The sequence below is a fragment of the Aptenodytes forsteri genome, unplaced genomic scaffold (genome assembly GCF_000699145.1).
Source record: "Aptenodytes forsteri isolate BGI_AS27 unplaced genomic scaffold, ASM69914v1 Scaffold55, whole genome shotgun sequence".
Taxonomy (NCBI): Eukaryota; Metazoa; Chordata; class Aves; order Sphenisciformes; family Spheniscidae; genus Aptenodytes; species Aptenodytes forsteri.
The window spans coordinates 10,121,350-10,137,783 of NW_008796063.1; positions in this window are offsets into that span (position 1 = coordinate 10,121,350).

Consider the following 16,434-nt stretch of genomic DNA (forward strand, 5'->3'; position numbering starts at 1 on the left):
TTCGCTGGGTTTTCAAGAGGACAACACCAATTTTGGCAGCTCCTCCGAGGAGACGGGGCCAGAGCGAAGGGAGGTGAGGCAGAGCACGGGCATCACCTCCGTGCCAGGGTCACCCAGGAAAGTCCCGGCACTGGGGTCATTGTCAATTAAATTATCTGGAGAATTGCAGCATCTTCCTTTGGCCGGGGGGAGAGAGGAGCGAGCCAAATTTCTAGCTATTTTGTAACCCTAGTTTTTACGAGTCTTTATCGCAAGCTCCTCTGAAAACAAACAAACAATTTCTGCACGGGCATCACCTCCGTGCCAGGGTCACCCAGGAAAGTCCCGGCACTGGGGTCATTGTCAATTAAATTATCTGGAGAATTGCAGCATCTTCCTTTGGCCGGGGGGAGAGAGGAGCGAGCCAAATTTCTAGCTATTTTGTAACCCTAGTTTTTACGAGTCTTTATCGCAAGCTCCTCTGAAAACAAACAAACAATTTCTAAGAGCTGGTGGAAATGCTGACGGCTGCCTTCGATGCGAAATAGAAACGAGAAATACCTGCAGACTGTAGCAATTGGCTCCAAGTAATTTCTGTTGAGAGACGGAGAGAAGGTTCAGCAAAGCAAAGGGAAACACAGGGCAGGTGGCTCATCAGAGCTGCTTTCATGTTGCAAAGCTACTTTCCCTACATCATTTCTCTGAAGAGGGAATTTTGCCTTGCAGGGAGGAGTGGACCGTGTCTGAGCCCGGATGCCAAACTGCATTTTGATGATACCTTTCATTCCCCAAATGAAAAGGACTGAAGCAGCACCTGTAATTTGGCCCTGATCGCTGAGCCCACCTGATGGAGAACGCAGCCCCGCCACTTCTGGAGAGCCCCAGCCATTTCTGTCGCCGTTCGCTTTTCTTTGCAGGAAGGGTTTCTACACGGGGAAATCAGTCCAGGGAAGGAAAAGGCATTAAAATTATGCAAACAGCTTTGACAACTGAGAAGAGCAGCTCTTGATCTACGCTGTCATTTGCCGTTTAGAAATAAGTAAGCCAGTCCTCTGTGTGCACAGAGACACCGGCGTCGGCAAGGGGCTGCCCAGCATGGCCAACCAGGACTTACAGACAAGGAAGGGTCCTAAAAAAGCCAGATGTTAATGGCAAAATCATTAACCAACAACCAGTCGTAGCCCAGCACAGGACCTGCACGGCACTGAAGCATCATATGGTCCCTCTGGGACTTAGAAAATGCTCTATCAAGTATTACAGCACAAAACTTGCCCTGCTTCATCTGGGAACTGAAAGTCAAGTGTTATCAGGTCTCCCTGAGCCTGTTGTTCCGGCAAACAGGCAGCAGCAAAGAGCATGTTTGAGCCAGGGCTTTAATGGCACACTGGGGTGGCACTGATCCGTGCAGGAGGCACTGCCGGTAATGCCCAGCATCAGGGAGCTTTCACTTTCAGCAGCAGCGCTGCCTTCACCAATTAGCACTCTGGTAATTGGTTGGGAAAGTATCGAGCACCAGCAGGCTGATCTGGTATTTGTATGGCCCAAAATGGGAGGATGCAGTAAAAGAAATTTCCTGCCAGAGCTTTTCTGCAGTCAGGAATTGTGCTAAGGCTCCCCGGGTGGGAGTCCCCTGACTTTCAGCACCTGCTGGAAATGTCCCCGCGTTTCTTGCCTGGGTGACCAGACGGGCTGGGGGGTGGCGTGATGGACGGTCCCCATTTACCCGGACCGTAAAGAAAAGAAGCCGCTTTTGCACATTATGTCCAACTTGCACTGCAGGCACTTTGCTGAAAGGTGGTGTGGTGGTGTCAAGTCTCAGGGCTGGGGATGCCTGAAGGCATCAAAACACCCCGATAGCAAAATCAAACAAAAACCTAGACCCAGAAATCCTATGTGCACTTAATTTTCTGTATTTATATAAGCTGATCGAGGTTAAGTCATGAACCAAGTGAAGAGCAAAGGTTAGCAGAGTGGGACCTCCTGGCCCCTGTGTTTCCAGCCCAGCTTTGCCGACTCACGGACAGATGGCTTTGACAAACATTCACATTTGGGGGTTTCCATCCGAGCACGCAACCCGACCCCGCTGACTTGAGAGCCGTGTGTTTGCCCCCCGTGCGATGCCAGCAAGCTGGCGTAAGCATGCATCAGATTTCCCAGCTTTCTGAAACACAACACAGCGGGAGGCTGGAAACCGATGCCTGGGGAAGGCTGATAGAGGAGCATCCGTTTCACCTTCGTTCACGGCAGAGCCCATCAATCCGTGCGGAGCCGCAAGCTGGCGTAAGCATGCATCAGATTTCCCAGCTTTCTGAAACACAACACAGCGGGAGGCTGGAAACCGATGCCTGGGGAAGGCTGATAGAGGAGCATCCGTTTCACCTTCGTTCACGGCAGAGCCCATCAATCCTGCGGAGCGGCAAACGCAGAACTGCCTCCAAATCTATATTAACCCACGCTAATGTGGCAGCCCTGGACAGCACCGGCGTACAGCTCAATCAAAGTGTCAGAATATGAATGAAATTAGGATTTGATGAAATTGCATTTACAGCGTAGCAGTGACAGCAAGGGCATGTGCATATGTATCCTCTCCTCATCTCCCATGACTCGCTAGAGCAGTCGGAGATAAATTTACTGAAGGCTCCAGGAGCTGAGCGGTAGCAATATATCTTGCTTTTCCATCTTTTATAAGGACACAGCGATGGTTCGTTCAGGGGAGCTTAGGAGATACCCACTGTCAATTAAACCTAAATATCTGCCTATGCTTCTTGAAACCCTGGAGACTGCAAAGAGGAGAGAAGGAAGAAGGACAAACTGCTCAAATCCTGGATCTCACAGGAGCTACGGACCTGGCCCTGAAGGTCACGTTGCCCCGTTGTCCTCACCAGGACGGTGCTGGTTTCCATCAGCAAAGTCATCAACCCAGAAACCCTGGTGAGGGGCTGCTAAGAAGACGTGGCTGCACCATGGAAGATGAATCTTGGCTCTGGAGCTTTTGCCCAGGGATCGGTTACCCTGCGTACGCACGTCTGAAACCTCAGTGACCAGCTCAAGTTCTCCGTCGCTCTCATTAAAAGCCTCAAGTTCAATTTGCCAACGTGCATTTAGCACGAGACTAAACGCGGAGCCGTGCACAGCAAAACCTGAGGTTTGCACCCTGCAGTTTGCAGGCACGAAGCAGAAAACGCTGCTGAGATTAACACGTGGCACAGAGCCCTCCACAGCCACCGTAAATTCTTTTGAAATGTTAATAATTAACTATGTTCCACTGCATGATCTCTTCCCATCCCCTTCAATGCAACTGCCTTGTCTCACAGATTTGAAAGTGAATGATTGGCATAAAATGTTAATACTTAGGGATAACATCTAAGTAAATAGATAAAAGCATCCCACCCCTTCCTTTACCCATCTCATGATTTATTCTGTTTTCACATTCTCTGTACAGTTGTTTTGCAATGACAAAGTTGCATCTTTCACAAAACAGAAATACAAGTCCACTTTGAATCGTGACTAAACAGTCCCTTGAAGGATTAAAAATAAGGGAAAAAATCTGAGTTTTTTTTCCCCACCAACCGAACCCAGCATATTAAATTTGAGATGAAGGCCACAGTGGAGAAGAACATTTTGAAGCTGCAGAAAGTACGTGCCAAAGGAGATGCGGTTGTTTTTGGGCCCGGGGGTGGTCAGGGAAGAATGTTTTTTGTTGTTTTCCTCTGATTTGAAGAAATAGCTCGAAACAGTAAGAACAGACTCACTAAATCACCGCGAGACACTCGGTGTGGATCAGGCGTCTGCTGTGCCTGAGCTAGATCAGCAATTCAAAGCCCGTCTCCCTCTTTCCAAGCTCCAGAAAACACAGGTTACATGCTCAGACCTCCTTGGGCACCACATTACTGGTTCAAAAAACCAGCACGCACCGTTCATTTAAAAACCAATCAGCAAGATAATGCCCCCTGCGCCGAAAGACAGCAGATCCGGCTGAACCACTGGGAAAAGCAGCCTGCGAAACCAGCGTTACACACAGTGGCTGCAGCTCGCTGAAGCTGATCCCGGCCGAGTCGTCACATTGTCCCACTTCAGATGTTTTATCAGCATCGTCACCAGAAGGGAATGACTTTGGTCCCTCCGTCTCCACAGCTCTTATCTGCCCTTTCAATTGCTTTAATCTGTTTGCTTGTTTGTTTGCTCTGTCTCTGCAGCTGGAGACAGAGGTTGAACTGAAAAATATTTGCATTCCAGTTCAGAGTCATTGCAAAGGCCTCCAGACCTCTTCCTCCTAAGACATGGAAAATCTTTGCCTTTAAGATCTGATCGGTTGAAGAAAACCCAGAGAAACCCTTCAAAGCCACTTGTCTACTGCGCCGGATGCCTCACGAATGGGGCACAAAGAAAAATGCGTATAAACCCTGCAAGTCCGTGGGCCTGGGTGAAGCAACCCCATCTGCTGCTCTCTGTGCATTTCTACCCTAATCGTTTCTTCAATTAAAGGGGGATTGCGCCATCGCGGCGAGAGGAAAGCAAGAGCCTGGTACCCTTTCAAGGAATCCCAAGAATATTTGCAAGGGAGCTCTGTTTCTCCTTGGTTTGCAAGAAGCTCGTGCCTACTGAGCAGTTTTACTAAAAATACTGGGAGTGTTTTGACATTGAATGGTGCCAGAAATACACCCCGTCCGCAGCGTAATGAGGGAAGCATATGCTACGCTCCATTTCAAGGTCTTCTCCAAAAGCTGGAGGTTGGGGGTGGAGAACGCGCTTTAAAATAGCATTTTGCAAACTTCTGGGGAGGTTATTGGCAATAGAACATGTAATTCTGGAAACGTCTTAGCAATTAAAAGTGACTAACTGCAAGAGGAGGATTTCCCCCGTTACCTCATTTGGTTTTATCAACGCGGCGCCTCCCCCTGCCCGCACCGTGCCCCGCGTCCCGCCGCACGCGACACCCCACATCTCTGTGCGCTTGCACCGTCAATCTTCTGCTTAATTGCTTCTGACAATCTACCCATCACTACCTAATCACTTGTCATCTTTAAGCGACAATTTTTTCTTTCCTTTTTGTTTTTTTTCCCCCCTCCACGGTGCATCACCAACTCAATTAAAGCTCAGCTGTAAAAATTCACACCCGCATAGATAGAGACGGAGTCGGATCCAGCAAAGGGACTTTGCTCCCCAATCTGCTGAGCACGGCTTCGGTGGGCACCCAAAGACCGACCCTGTGTTCTTGCTATTCCCTATATGTCACTAAAAGCAGCTGATTTTCATGAAAGCGGGAAGTGCTTCCACCGGGAAAACCCCTCAAACGTGGTTTGTAGCTTTGCACCAAGTTTAGCACCTCTCCTGCAGCCTTCCCCTGCTCCGGTTACAAACTGTAAGGGCACGACGAGCTTTTGCAAACAAGTTTGCAAAAAGTTTGCAAAACGACGACCTGAAGCAAGGGGGAGCTGAAGCCCTGCGGGCAGGAGGGGAGGCACCGCGCCCCGACTCTGCGGAAGGGCACCTCAGCTCTGAGTCTGCAAAAATCATTACAGCCTGGCACTCACTTTCGGATTTCTTTGTAATTGTGGGGTGAGGGTCTCAAGGCAGCACACGGGAGGGGAAAGAGCGACACTGCAGCCTCCCTGGTCACATCGGTCCTAAGATTTGGGAAGGAAAAAAGGGCAGGAGCAGTTGGGCTTTTCTTTGGGACCCAAGCGGGGAGGAGGAGAGGAGGAGACGCGGAGAAGGGGACTTTGATTTCTCCAGCCTTTTATCTAAATTGAAGGTTACAGACTGACAGTTCCAAATGAGGAATTGCCAAATGTTGGCCTCCTCGTTGTCAATGCCTAAGAAAGCGTGACAGAAGTGGTGGGTGTGAATTTTAATGTTTTATTTTGCCAGATCTTGGGAAAGCTTCCCTCGTTTGCATTTGAAGTTCCTTAGTAAATTATTCTTTTTTTTTTTTTCCCCCCAAAGAGCAACATCTGGCGCGTTACAACAATCACTCTAATTTTTAGGTACCTCTGAAGGACGGGAATGGGTGACGAAGAGCCTCACTGACAGACCTAAATAGCAAAAGCCATCCTTGTGTCCTGAAATCTGCTATCAGCAGCCTTGTGGAGCACAGTTCAAATGCCATTCAGAGGAGTTTTGGGCTTCAGTCTTCAGCTCACCAGAACTTAAAGCGACTTAGAAAAATTAAGGAACGCTCCCGCTCTGCCCCGACTGAGCAGCTGCCTCCTCCCTGCCCGGCTCTCGCTCCACGCATGGATGTACGCTCAGCAAGGGGCCAGAGAGCAAGGCTTGGCATTAGCCGTAGGAACCACGGCTGCGACCGCGGTCCTTGGCCTCAGCCGCTTATCAGCACAGCGCCTGGTCCGGTCGCGATGTTTAATTACACGGATGGATTTTCTGTGCCAGGTTCCTCAAACTGCAGGGCTTCAAAATTCATTAAAATCTTCAAGCAGTTTCAGCAAAATCCGAGTAAATTTACATGTTAAGCTTGCAGGAGGGTCAGAGCTCTCCCGCAGCTGCAGCACGCCCCGTATTCCCAGCCCCTTGCAAAGGCTGCGGCTGCTCAGGGACCTTCGCCCCGTGTCTTGCCCCGTCGGGCGCTGACCCAAGGTCCCGTGGCTTCTGGGCAGGACTCAAAGCTTCACCGAGCAACCTGCCTGCCTGTTATTTTGGCAGAGGATCGGTGGATTGAGGCACTGTTAGACAACTGTCACCACGGCGTATCGTTAGCTGTATGCGTTTCGCGAACTAACTCGATCGGGTGCCGAAGCACTGCAGAGCTTCAAGCCCCCCATCGCTCACGCCGGGTCTTACAGCACACAGCCCCTCGTTTTGCTATAAGCCCGTATATCAAAAAAAATCACCGTATGCGTATTTAAATCTAATTAACTTCTTAAAAAAGAAACACCTAGTTTCTGCAACGCCGTCGCAATCACCTGGGGCCAACCAGCTGTACTGGCTGGGGCCAAATAGATCGGTACGTACAAATGTAAATTCAGCAGCCAACTCATTAACTTCCAAATGGAGCCAGACAACCGCTCAGCGAAGGAGTTTTTGCATCTCCCATACGGTGCCCTGTCAGGCATCCCTCCCCTCCGCTCCTCACCTGGATCCGGTAAGAGGCTTTGCCAGGACTCAGCAAGATTTGAGCCTGCTGTATGCACCAAAATGCTCATGTTGCTGATACGACTTAAACACTTTACCAAAATCCATTACCACGGGCAGAGGGGAACAGCAACACTGACAGAAGAGAAAAATCCGCGGAGGTTTGTGAGATGCACAAGGGCAGATCTGGCTCCAGCAGCACCGGGAGCTGCTGAGTGCTGGAGGCAGGGCTGGTACCCAGGCTTGCACCATTACACGCTTGCTCTGCTCCTCAACCTTCGCTGGGTGACGTTTCGCCTTGTTTAATTGGAATTTTTAACCGAGTAAAAGCAATAAAAACAATAATATAGAAGGTGAAGGAGTATGTGCAAGGAGATACGCTCAAGAAGGTTCTGCAAAGCAGGGCAGCGGTTTCAAGCCTTGGACCTGAGTTTTCACAGCATAAACTTCCTATCACCCCTGTATGCACAAATGCTCATGTTGCTGATACGACTTAAACACTTTACCAAAATCCATTACCACGGGCAGAGGGGAACAGCAACACTGACAGAAGAGAAAAATCCGCGGAGGTTTGTGAGATGCACAAGGGCAGATCTGGCTCCAGCAGCACCGGGAGCTGCTGAGTGCTGGAGGCAGGGCTGGTACCCAGGCTTGCACCATTACACGCTTGCTCTGCTCCTCAACCTTCGCTGGGTGACGTTTCGCCTTGTTTAATTGGAATTTTTAACCGAGTAAAAGCAATAAAAACAATAATATAGAAGGTGAAGGAGTATGTGCAAGGAGATACGCTCAAGAAGGTTCTGCAAAGCAGGGCAGCGGTTTCAAGCCTTGGACCTGAGTTTTCACAGCATAAACTTCCTATCACCCAGCAACCCTTTGCAACCCTGTGTTTGAGGGCTTTGGAAGAGAAGTCCAGAAGCAATCATAAAAAATTTTCACACATTTCTGTGGAGTGAGTTTTCTAGCTCTCCTGTCATGTCCTTAGAACAGTAACTGGTTTCCCCAGACTTTATCAATATCCGTGAAATTTTGAGACATACAAAACACATCCTCTTTGCCAGCGATTTCTTAACTCAGCGTAGCACTGCCAAACTGGGGGCAGTCGACCCCAGCCCAGAGCTTGACCAAGCAGCAACACAAGGCAGAAAGCTTCTGCGTGGCCCAGAGCACCTCCATCCTCTCCATCACCTTCTTCTTCTTTCCCTTTAAAACTGCCGGTGGTTTTGGTTGCAGTCTCCACTCAGGAAATTGCAACCCAAACAGGCCCTTTGGCCGTCGCTTGATTCCGAAAGCTGAGACGTGGAAAAAAGCTATTGACCCCACATGGATGCAACCCCATTTGCATGCAACCAAGGCAAATGCCTTCGTGCAAAGCATCCCACCCCTGCAAAGCTGCTCAGAAGGTCTGGAGATGATTTCCCAACGTGCACGACCCTGGGGAGAAAGGTAGGGTCCTTTGCCCCTCTTATAATTTTCTTTTTCAACAGCTCCCACGACCACGCCATCATTTTTAATGCCAGAGACCACTTTTGAGCGGTTTCTGTAGGAGGTGGCTTCTCATCACCTGGTCTGTTCAAATTGCTTCCAAAGGCTGTAGAGGAACACGACTGCAATGGAAGAAAAAAGAAAAGCCATCTTCATCAGGATAATACTGAAGTTGTAACAGTTGCGCTCCAGCTCAGCACACTCCTCCTGGCTAACGGCAGAGCACGCGACCAGCCGGCTGTGTCGTAGGGATAAAAACAACGACCAATTTTAAGACCTGCTCCAGCCCTGACCTGTTGCCGTTTTACCTCATCTCAATGAATGCATTAAAACGCATCCCTTGTGATCAGACTGCTTTTGGATGGAGCAAGCAGCGCCGGTTCCTTCGTCACATCGCCATGGCTATTTTCTCCCCGTAACGCCCTTATCTTTTCCACGGTGTTTCCTTTTTCTGGGCTAAGATTCAATGCTACCGAACGAAAAAGCGGCAGCCAGGTCTAATTTATTGAACCAACTCATTTCCACTGCTCTTACTGTGCACTCTGCTTCAGATGAACAATGAATAAGCTTAAAGAACAATACTCACTCTTAATTAAATGGTGCTGCAAAAAATATGCATTGGTGTTGGCCCACGGCCATGCTGCTTAAGATTTATTAAATTTGACAGTTTAATATGCTCTGAATATCTGTGCTCCTTCATAAGTAGTGCTCAGAAAACAGTTTAAATATGCTTTCAATTTAATTAGACTTCATGCCTACTTCCCTCATTGTCAGCAGACCGGTGTGCCATGAGCTCCTCGCCGGCAAAGCCCCTGCTAGGAAGGGAGGACAGTAAAGCCACATCTGCTGATGGAGCCTGGCACAGAGGCGTGCAAAGCAGTGCTGACACGAGCTGGCACATCCCTGGGGCACGCGGAGGTTGGCGTGCATGGCGGCCACCTCCACGTAGCCTTGGCCAAGGCCACCGAGGTTGCCCCGCCGGCAGGGTCCCGGCAGCCCATCGCGCCGTGTCGGTGCCAGGAACGGCTTCTGCAGCCACGGCGATGACGAAGCTCTGAAACGAGCTGCTGGACCGGGGCCAGCATCCTCCCACCGTTGGCAGCTGCCGGCGCTTCCCTGCTCAGAAACGCCGGGAGATGAATGGGCGCAGAGACCCGTCCTGCACTTTGCTCGCCGGGAAGACTTGCTTTTCATGCTTCCCTACAGCACCTCTGTTTCTGCTAAAAAAGGGAATCTAGCGTCCAGACCTATCAGCCACGAGATGTGGTCTTGATTCAACAAAATACAAGACATACGCCTCACTTCAGTGCTTAATGTGCAATCAACCTGACTGCACGCTAAGGCAAGGCTTCAGAAATTAAACATGTTTAAGAGAAAAGACCTCAATGGGTAGTCTCAGAATCCATAGAAATAAGGACTTGAAAATAATTTCTCCCTTCCCCAACTACTTGGAGTTGTCTCTGAAAGTTGACAGCAAAGCGACAAAGTCGCCAGCACTCAAGTCACTGATAGATTAATTATTGCTGCTTTCAGAAGAGGGATATCTAATTTAATCAAACACACTTCAGAAAGCACTAATTGCTGTGGAAGTGACTATCATTTACCTAAAGGGCAACTACACTCAGAGAAGCAGAAGTGGCTTTGCTTTCATCCCACCACCATCACCTTCCATTATCTCTGACAGCTACTAATGACACCGCGGACATGGAGAAACTGGCCCATAATTACGAACCGTCTTCCAGGGAGCCAGGAAATTAGGAAGGTGAAGACATGCCACAATACTTCCCTTTGGGTTTGTGAGCTGGTGGCAGACACGGCAACGAGACACGGTCTGATGGGAGTCGTGTCTCCCTTTCCAAACTGACAGTGAGCTTTGGGGACGCAGGTTGAGAGTCCTGGTCCCCAGCCTGGAAGACACACGCACCCTCACCCGATCCCTCACAGCTGAAGACAAGCACCATCTTTTTTGGGATTGGCAGGACCGGGGAAAAAAAGACCTGAAAAATTTCACATTTTTACAGATACATGAGGAATTTGGATTTGAAGAGCTTTAAGATTATATCAAGAGAGACGTGTGAGTTTATGCAAGCAGACATAATAAGCCCAATCCCTAGATTACTTTCCACCAGTGGAGGATTTTGGCCTGTGGCTTTCCCTTGTCCGTGAACTGCGACTTACTTTTACAGCGCTCTGCTATTACGAGGAGTGGCAATAATAAAGTAGGCACTTTATTTTTCCTAGTTACTTCTTTACTGTATTTACAGGTTTCTGCCATGCTCAGCGGATTCATCGCCCATCCACGCCGTGGGCTCAGCCGCTGGCACATCCCTGCAGCACAGCACCTTCGAGCACCTCGGAGCCGCCAATGGGTTCATCCTACAGCATCTTACGGAAAGCTACTTTGCCAGAGATTATCCGCGGGTTAAGCACAAAGGAAGCGGGACATAATGAGGTTGAGTGACTGGCACAAGATCACACAGGGAACTAATTGCTCCTGGGTCCTGCCTGGATGCTTCAGCATCTCCTTTCCAGAGCGGAGCACATCCATGAGGGTGATGGAGGGAGGATGGGAGATGCGATGGTGCCGGCTGTGCAATCCCAAGAGCAGTTACTTAATGGTGGACAAGTCCACGGCCATGGCAATGCAGAGGTCACCCCACTCCTTCTCCCATCACTGGTCACCAACGAGCTTTTAAGCAAGGAAATCCCGTGACGTTAAGAGCTCCTGCATCACAGGCGGGGAGTGCGGCGCAGCTTAGCGTAATAGATACAGAGATGGGGCTAAACCCGATTGAAAAAGGCTCTCCTTTTCCACCCTTTAATTATGGAGCACTTGTACTAGAGTGACCTGCAGGGAGAACATGGGGGTTGAACTAAGGACTGCCCGAACCAGCCCACAAAATTCTTCCTTTTATGGCCCAGCAGCCTCACTTGGTGCTAAATACTTTGGGAAACTGAATTGCCCAGTGTCGTCATAGGCTGTCCTTATTTAATCACGTTAAAAGCCATGGAGATGGTATTATTCTGGATTAGAGATGAATAAGGCTTTTAAAAGCAAACTCAAACCAAACCAATCTGCTTACAAAAAAAGCATTATAATAAGTTAAAGTGAAATTGTTGCTATCAAATGCACTCTAAACCAATAAAACTTGTAAATGCAGAACTGTCGGGCCATGGGAAGGCTTGTGGAGGAGACGATCTTTCCCCAAGCCGCGGCGTTTCTAATCACTTACAGGACAGATAGCAGGTAATTTGGGTCAATGCTTAAGACATTAAACCATTGCTACAAACCTTTGGATTTAACAAGCTTTGGGACTTAGCGGGCAAGGGATAAAGCAGCAGAAGTTTATATACTTCCAGGGACATTCGTTCTCCACACAATGCTACACCCTGGAAAGTCTCGTAATATGGCACCCTTCGTCCCTTTTTGGGGCCATTCCCTGGTAAAAAGAAACCTGATGAATAGGGTGAAGATGAAGGGTGACATTTTCAAATTGCCAGGGGATTTCGGAAGCCAAGCCTCGCTGGAGGTGACGTACGCACTTGCAACCCACCTCTGCGAGGCTGGGATGCAGTGTCGAAATTATCTCCCCTCAGCTCTCATCTTTTCCTAGAGATCCACTTAATGAGGCATGTCTTGAGTGAGCCTACCCCGCACAGAGACGCCGTTAGGTTGGCTTTTTCTGGATACCCAAATGACTAAAATACTCAGAGCAGCCCATTCCTCGAATCACATCCCCATGCTGGAGCCTTTAGTGAAAGAAAACAAAAAAAAAAGGGAGGGAAAAAAAAAGCATCCTCATTTGTGGGCTTCACATGTTAATTCAGACACCGGAAAAAAATCAGAGGGTTAAAGAAAAAATGTCATCTCTCAGAAGGGCCTCCTGGGGAGAAGCGTGGGAGAGAAACGCTTCTTCTTCCATATGGTTTTGTGCACGGCGCTGGGAGCTGGCTCTTCTGCTACGCACGGGTGGCCCAGGTGCCTCCATGCAACGTTACGAAGCTCAGAGAGTTCCTCCAGAAACTTTCTTTGGGGTCTGCCATGACCATGTGTGTGGGGAAAGCCGAGGGGTCTCCTTCAGCCACCTCCTGCAGCTTTGGGAAAGCTGTCCCTGCTGAGCTCCTGGCCAGGTTAACGAGATGGGGGACATCTGTGCCACAGGGAGATGCCGAGATGGAGCCAAAGATGACCTGCAGGGAGGTTTTCTTGCTGTTGCAAGGCAGAGCAAAGGATAAAGCCATATTTGCTGGCTCCTTCCGCTCATGCTTGATGCTGCTGAGCTTATATTCCTAATTATTGAGTGGTATGTTGCAGAAATACCCCCTGGAAAGCCAGACCTGTGACTAGCCACAGTTTTCCCCTTGTCTGCACGAAGATGTGCAAGCCGTGTGACGTTTCCCCCGCACGCGGGCTGACGAGGACAAGGGGACACTTAATGCCCCGCAAAAAGTCCTCCCGCATGAGTGGGGCTGGGAGCAGCCTGCGATGTCCCAGCCAGGACCAGTAACTTCACAGAAGAGATGGGGCATCGCTGGGGCAAGGCTGGGGCCAGCCACGCACCCGCCGCTCCCAGGTCGCTACAGGTGACACCCAGCCTGTCCTCATGTCACCGGGCCCGTCCCTTACTTGGGTGAGCAAGACCGGACAGAGAAAACTTCTCCAGCCCTGACAAAGGCACCTCGAGAGACGATGAATTTGCAGCAGCAGCCCACTTGCACCCACAGCGCACATACAAATGTTATTTCAGATACAAAAACATAACAGGCTTTTGTTTGCATTTAATATTAGAGGATAATAGAACTATTAGCTCCACATTTTCATAACAATTCTCTTGCACAATCATCTGAAAGCTAAAGCAGCGATATTGGTTTCAATCTTCATGGAGACATTTTGTGCCCTGTGGTCCTCAGGCCTCCCTGTGCCCTCCTACATTCCCAGATCTTCCTGTTTTTTATCCAGCACCTTTGGAATTAAAATTTAAATCACAGATTTTCCTTGCCACAAAGCTGGGCTCATTGTGTCACATCTTTAGGGATACACTTCCAGACAGTTAATTACGAATTTCCTATTTTCTTGCTATGGGCTGAGTTTGCAAACCTGAACTCTTGCCTCCTCCACCAAAATTGAAAATTTTAGCCAAGCTTGGATTTTCACTTGCTCACCTCCTTTCCCGTGCCCTGCTCCAAACAGGCGTACAGGGAAACACCGTACTGAGCATTTGCCCAGGATGAATTGCTCAGCGAGCTGCTCAGCACATCTCAGTGCAGGCATACGCCCCTCCCACCCCAACAGAAAAACGACCAGCACCCCAAATTAACACCACCACCTTCTTCCCGAGGCTGCGCCCCGCTCCCAGGACACCTTGGACTCGCGCAGCCCTCGCAGTCCTCGGTGAGGGGCTGCGGCCGATGCATTGCCACGAGCATTTCTGAAGAAACACGGCGGAGTAAAAAAAAGACAAGAAGTTAGAAATTCTGATTTTTCTTTTTTCCTTGTGGTTTTGTAGGTTGTTTTGACGAGGTTTCTGTAGTTCGCTGGTGCAGTACTAATAGCAGTATGGAATTACGCACTACTGACATGTGCTACTGATGCATGAACTGAAGCTTTTTTTTTTACTTAACTTTTTTAAAGTCATTACGGGCAGATGCTACAGGGGACAGACTGAAACGTTTTGGAGCAAAGCCTCATCTTTGTGCAATAACAAAACATTCGGACTCTGTGCTCTGCCACTTCAGACATGCTATGAAACAGCATGAAGAAACGCGTGGAAAAAACCCTCCACAGAAAATTCCCAACAAAAAGCTTCAAATTCTTAAAGGAAAGCTCTGAAATACCCAATGAAACCAAATTCAGAAAAGAAAAAGTGTTTATCCCATGAATCCCCTTCAGGATTTTTTTAATTGACACATTTTGGAAAAGCATATATACTAATTGAGAGCAAACAAACCAATTTTATTCAAAAGAGGCTGACAAAAGACCTCTCACTGGTCCTGCAGTCCCCAAAATTGCCTTTTACTTCAAAATCTTGGCTCAGCCTGTGCCTGCAATACCGCAGAATGGCAGCGGTTTGATTTTAAAACCAACAATTGCTCTGATGCTCAGATCATCAATTTAAAAGCACTTTAAGACTGCCAGATGATCTACATCAATATTATATGTTACTCTTATCGGCAACGAGCGTAACGATGCTGAGAGCCCTACAGCGACGCATGCGAGGCATCGCAAGATGCCTTCTGTGGGGAGGTTGGAGAGAAGTTAGTGGCGTCCTTGGCCATATGGCTGGGATATAAGCCTAAAGCTGAGGCTTGGAGAAAGCCCAACTCCATTGCAATTTAATCCAGCTCTCTGGGTCCCCAGTCATTTACTTGACGAGTAGGAGTGAACCGCTCTGGCCCTCGCTTCAGAGGGGCAGCGGCATCAGGCTCTTCCCTGAAGGCTCACCTCAATGACCGCAGCATCGCAGCACGATGCCGAAGGCAAGACCTGCTCCTCTGGATGCTGCTAAATGATGGGAACCCGCAGAGAGAGAATTTTTTAATTCGTCAGTATAAAAGGAGAAGATATTAAATTCCTTCTTGTAAATCACAGAATCATAGAACATCTCAAGTTGGAAGGGACCTATAAGGATCATAGAATCATAGAATGGTTTGGGTTGGAGGGGACCTCTAAAGGTCATCTAGTTCCAACCCCCCTGCCATGGGCAGGGACATCTTCAACTAGAGCAGGTTGCTCAGAGCCCCGTCCAACCTGACCTTGAACGTTTCCAGGGATGGGGCATCCACCACCTCTCTGGGCAACCTGGGCCAGTGCTTCACCACCCTCAGCGTCAAACATTTCTTCCTTATGTCTAGTCTGAATCTACCCTCTTTTAGTTTAAAACCACTACCCCTTGTCCTATCAAAGAGTCCAACTCCCTGCTCCTCACAGGGAGTCTAATGCTTTGGGTCTAGCGCTTTATCTGCCTACGCCTCGCGTGACCATCGCTCCGGCAGGAGTGTTGGGTGGTGCTGCTCTGATTTCATCCCCCTCGCCCATGGGGAGACGGGCGGATAGGGTGCAAACTACAAAGCCTACAGCTCGCTCTTCAGAAAAGCTCTCCAGTGTTTGTTGTTCAGAGATCCCAGTCACCCCTCCGCTCGCGAGGAGTCCCCCGGGTTTCAAAAGCTGCTTTCACACCAAAGAAACGAGAAACCCAGCGAAGAGCCAAGAGCTCTGGCCGGCAGATGTGTGCGTGCCTGTGGCCGCCGAGCAGAGCATCGCTGCCACCGCCGAGCTCCGGGGCTGCTTGTTTTAACGTGGGTTCACAGGGGAGTCCCACAGCCCCCATCACCTCTGCTGCTTCTGCTGCCTGACGGAGCTAATACAATTAACAAACCCCTCTCCAGCCCTTCCGATGGACCCCCAACCACACCTCGGCGCAGGCTCAGCCATTCAAAATGACATTTACTCCCACCGATATTCAGCAACAGCGAGGATTTAGACATCAGCTCGGTGTTTGATGATTTCTACCTAAAACATTTCGGCGCTTACACACTTCTATGGGTTCCTGTTCAGCCCAGCGCTTAAGCATGGGCGCAAAGTTAAGCATTTTAGGCTAAAATCTGTCGGGCTGGGCACATGGCAAGCTAAACGCTTTCTGAAACTGTAATCCTGCCATACTATAGCAACAGAGACACACAGAAGCTTTTCAATAAAGTAAATAACAGTGGTGCCTGGCTACCTCATCTCTGCTCCATCAATAAGCGGTGCAGATGGAGCTGCAAAGATGGGCAATTGCTTTTGCGAGCCATAAAGTTCGTTATCGCCGGGAAGCAGCAGCGTGCAGGCAGCTGAGGGTACACACGTCAGCTCCCCACCGCCAGCACCCCCAAACCTGATGC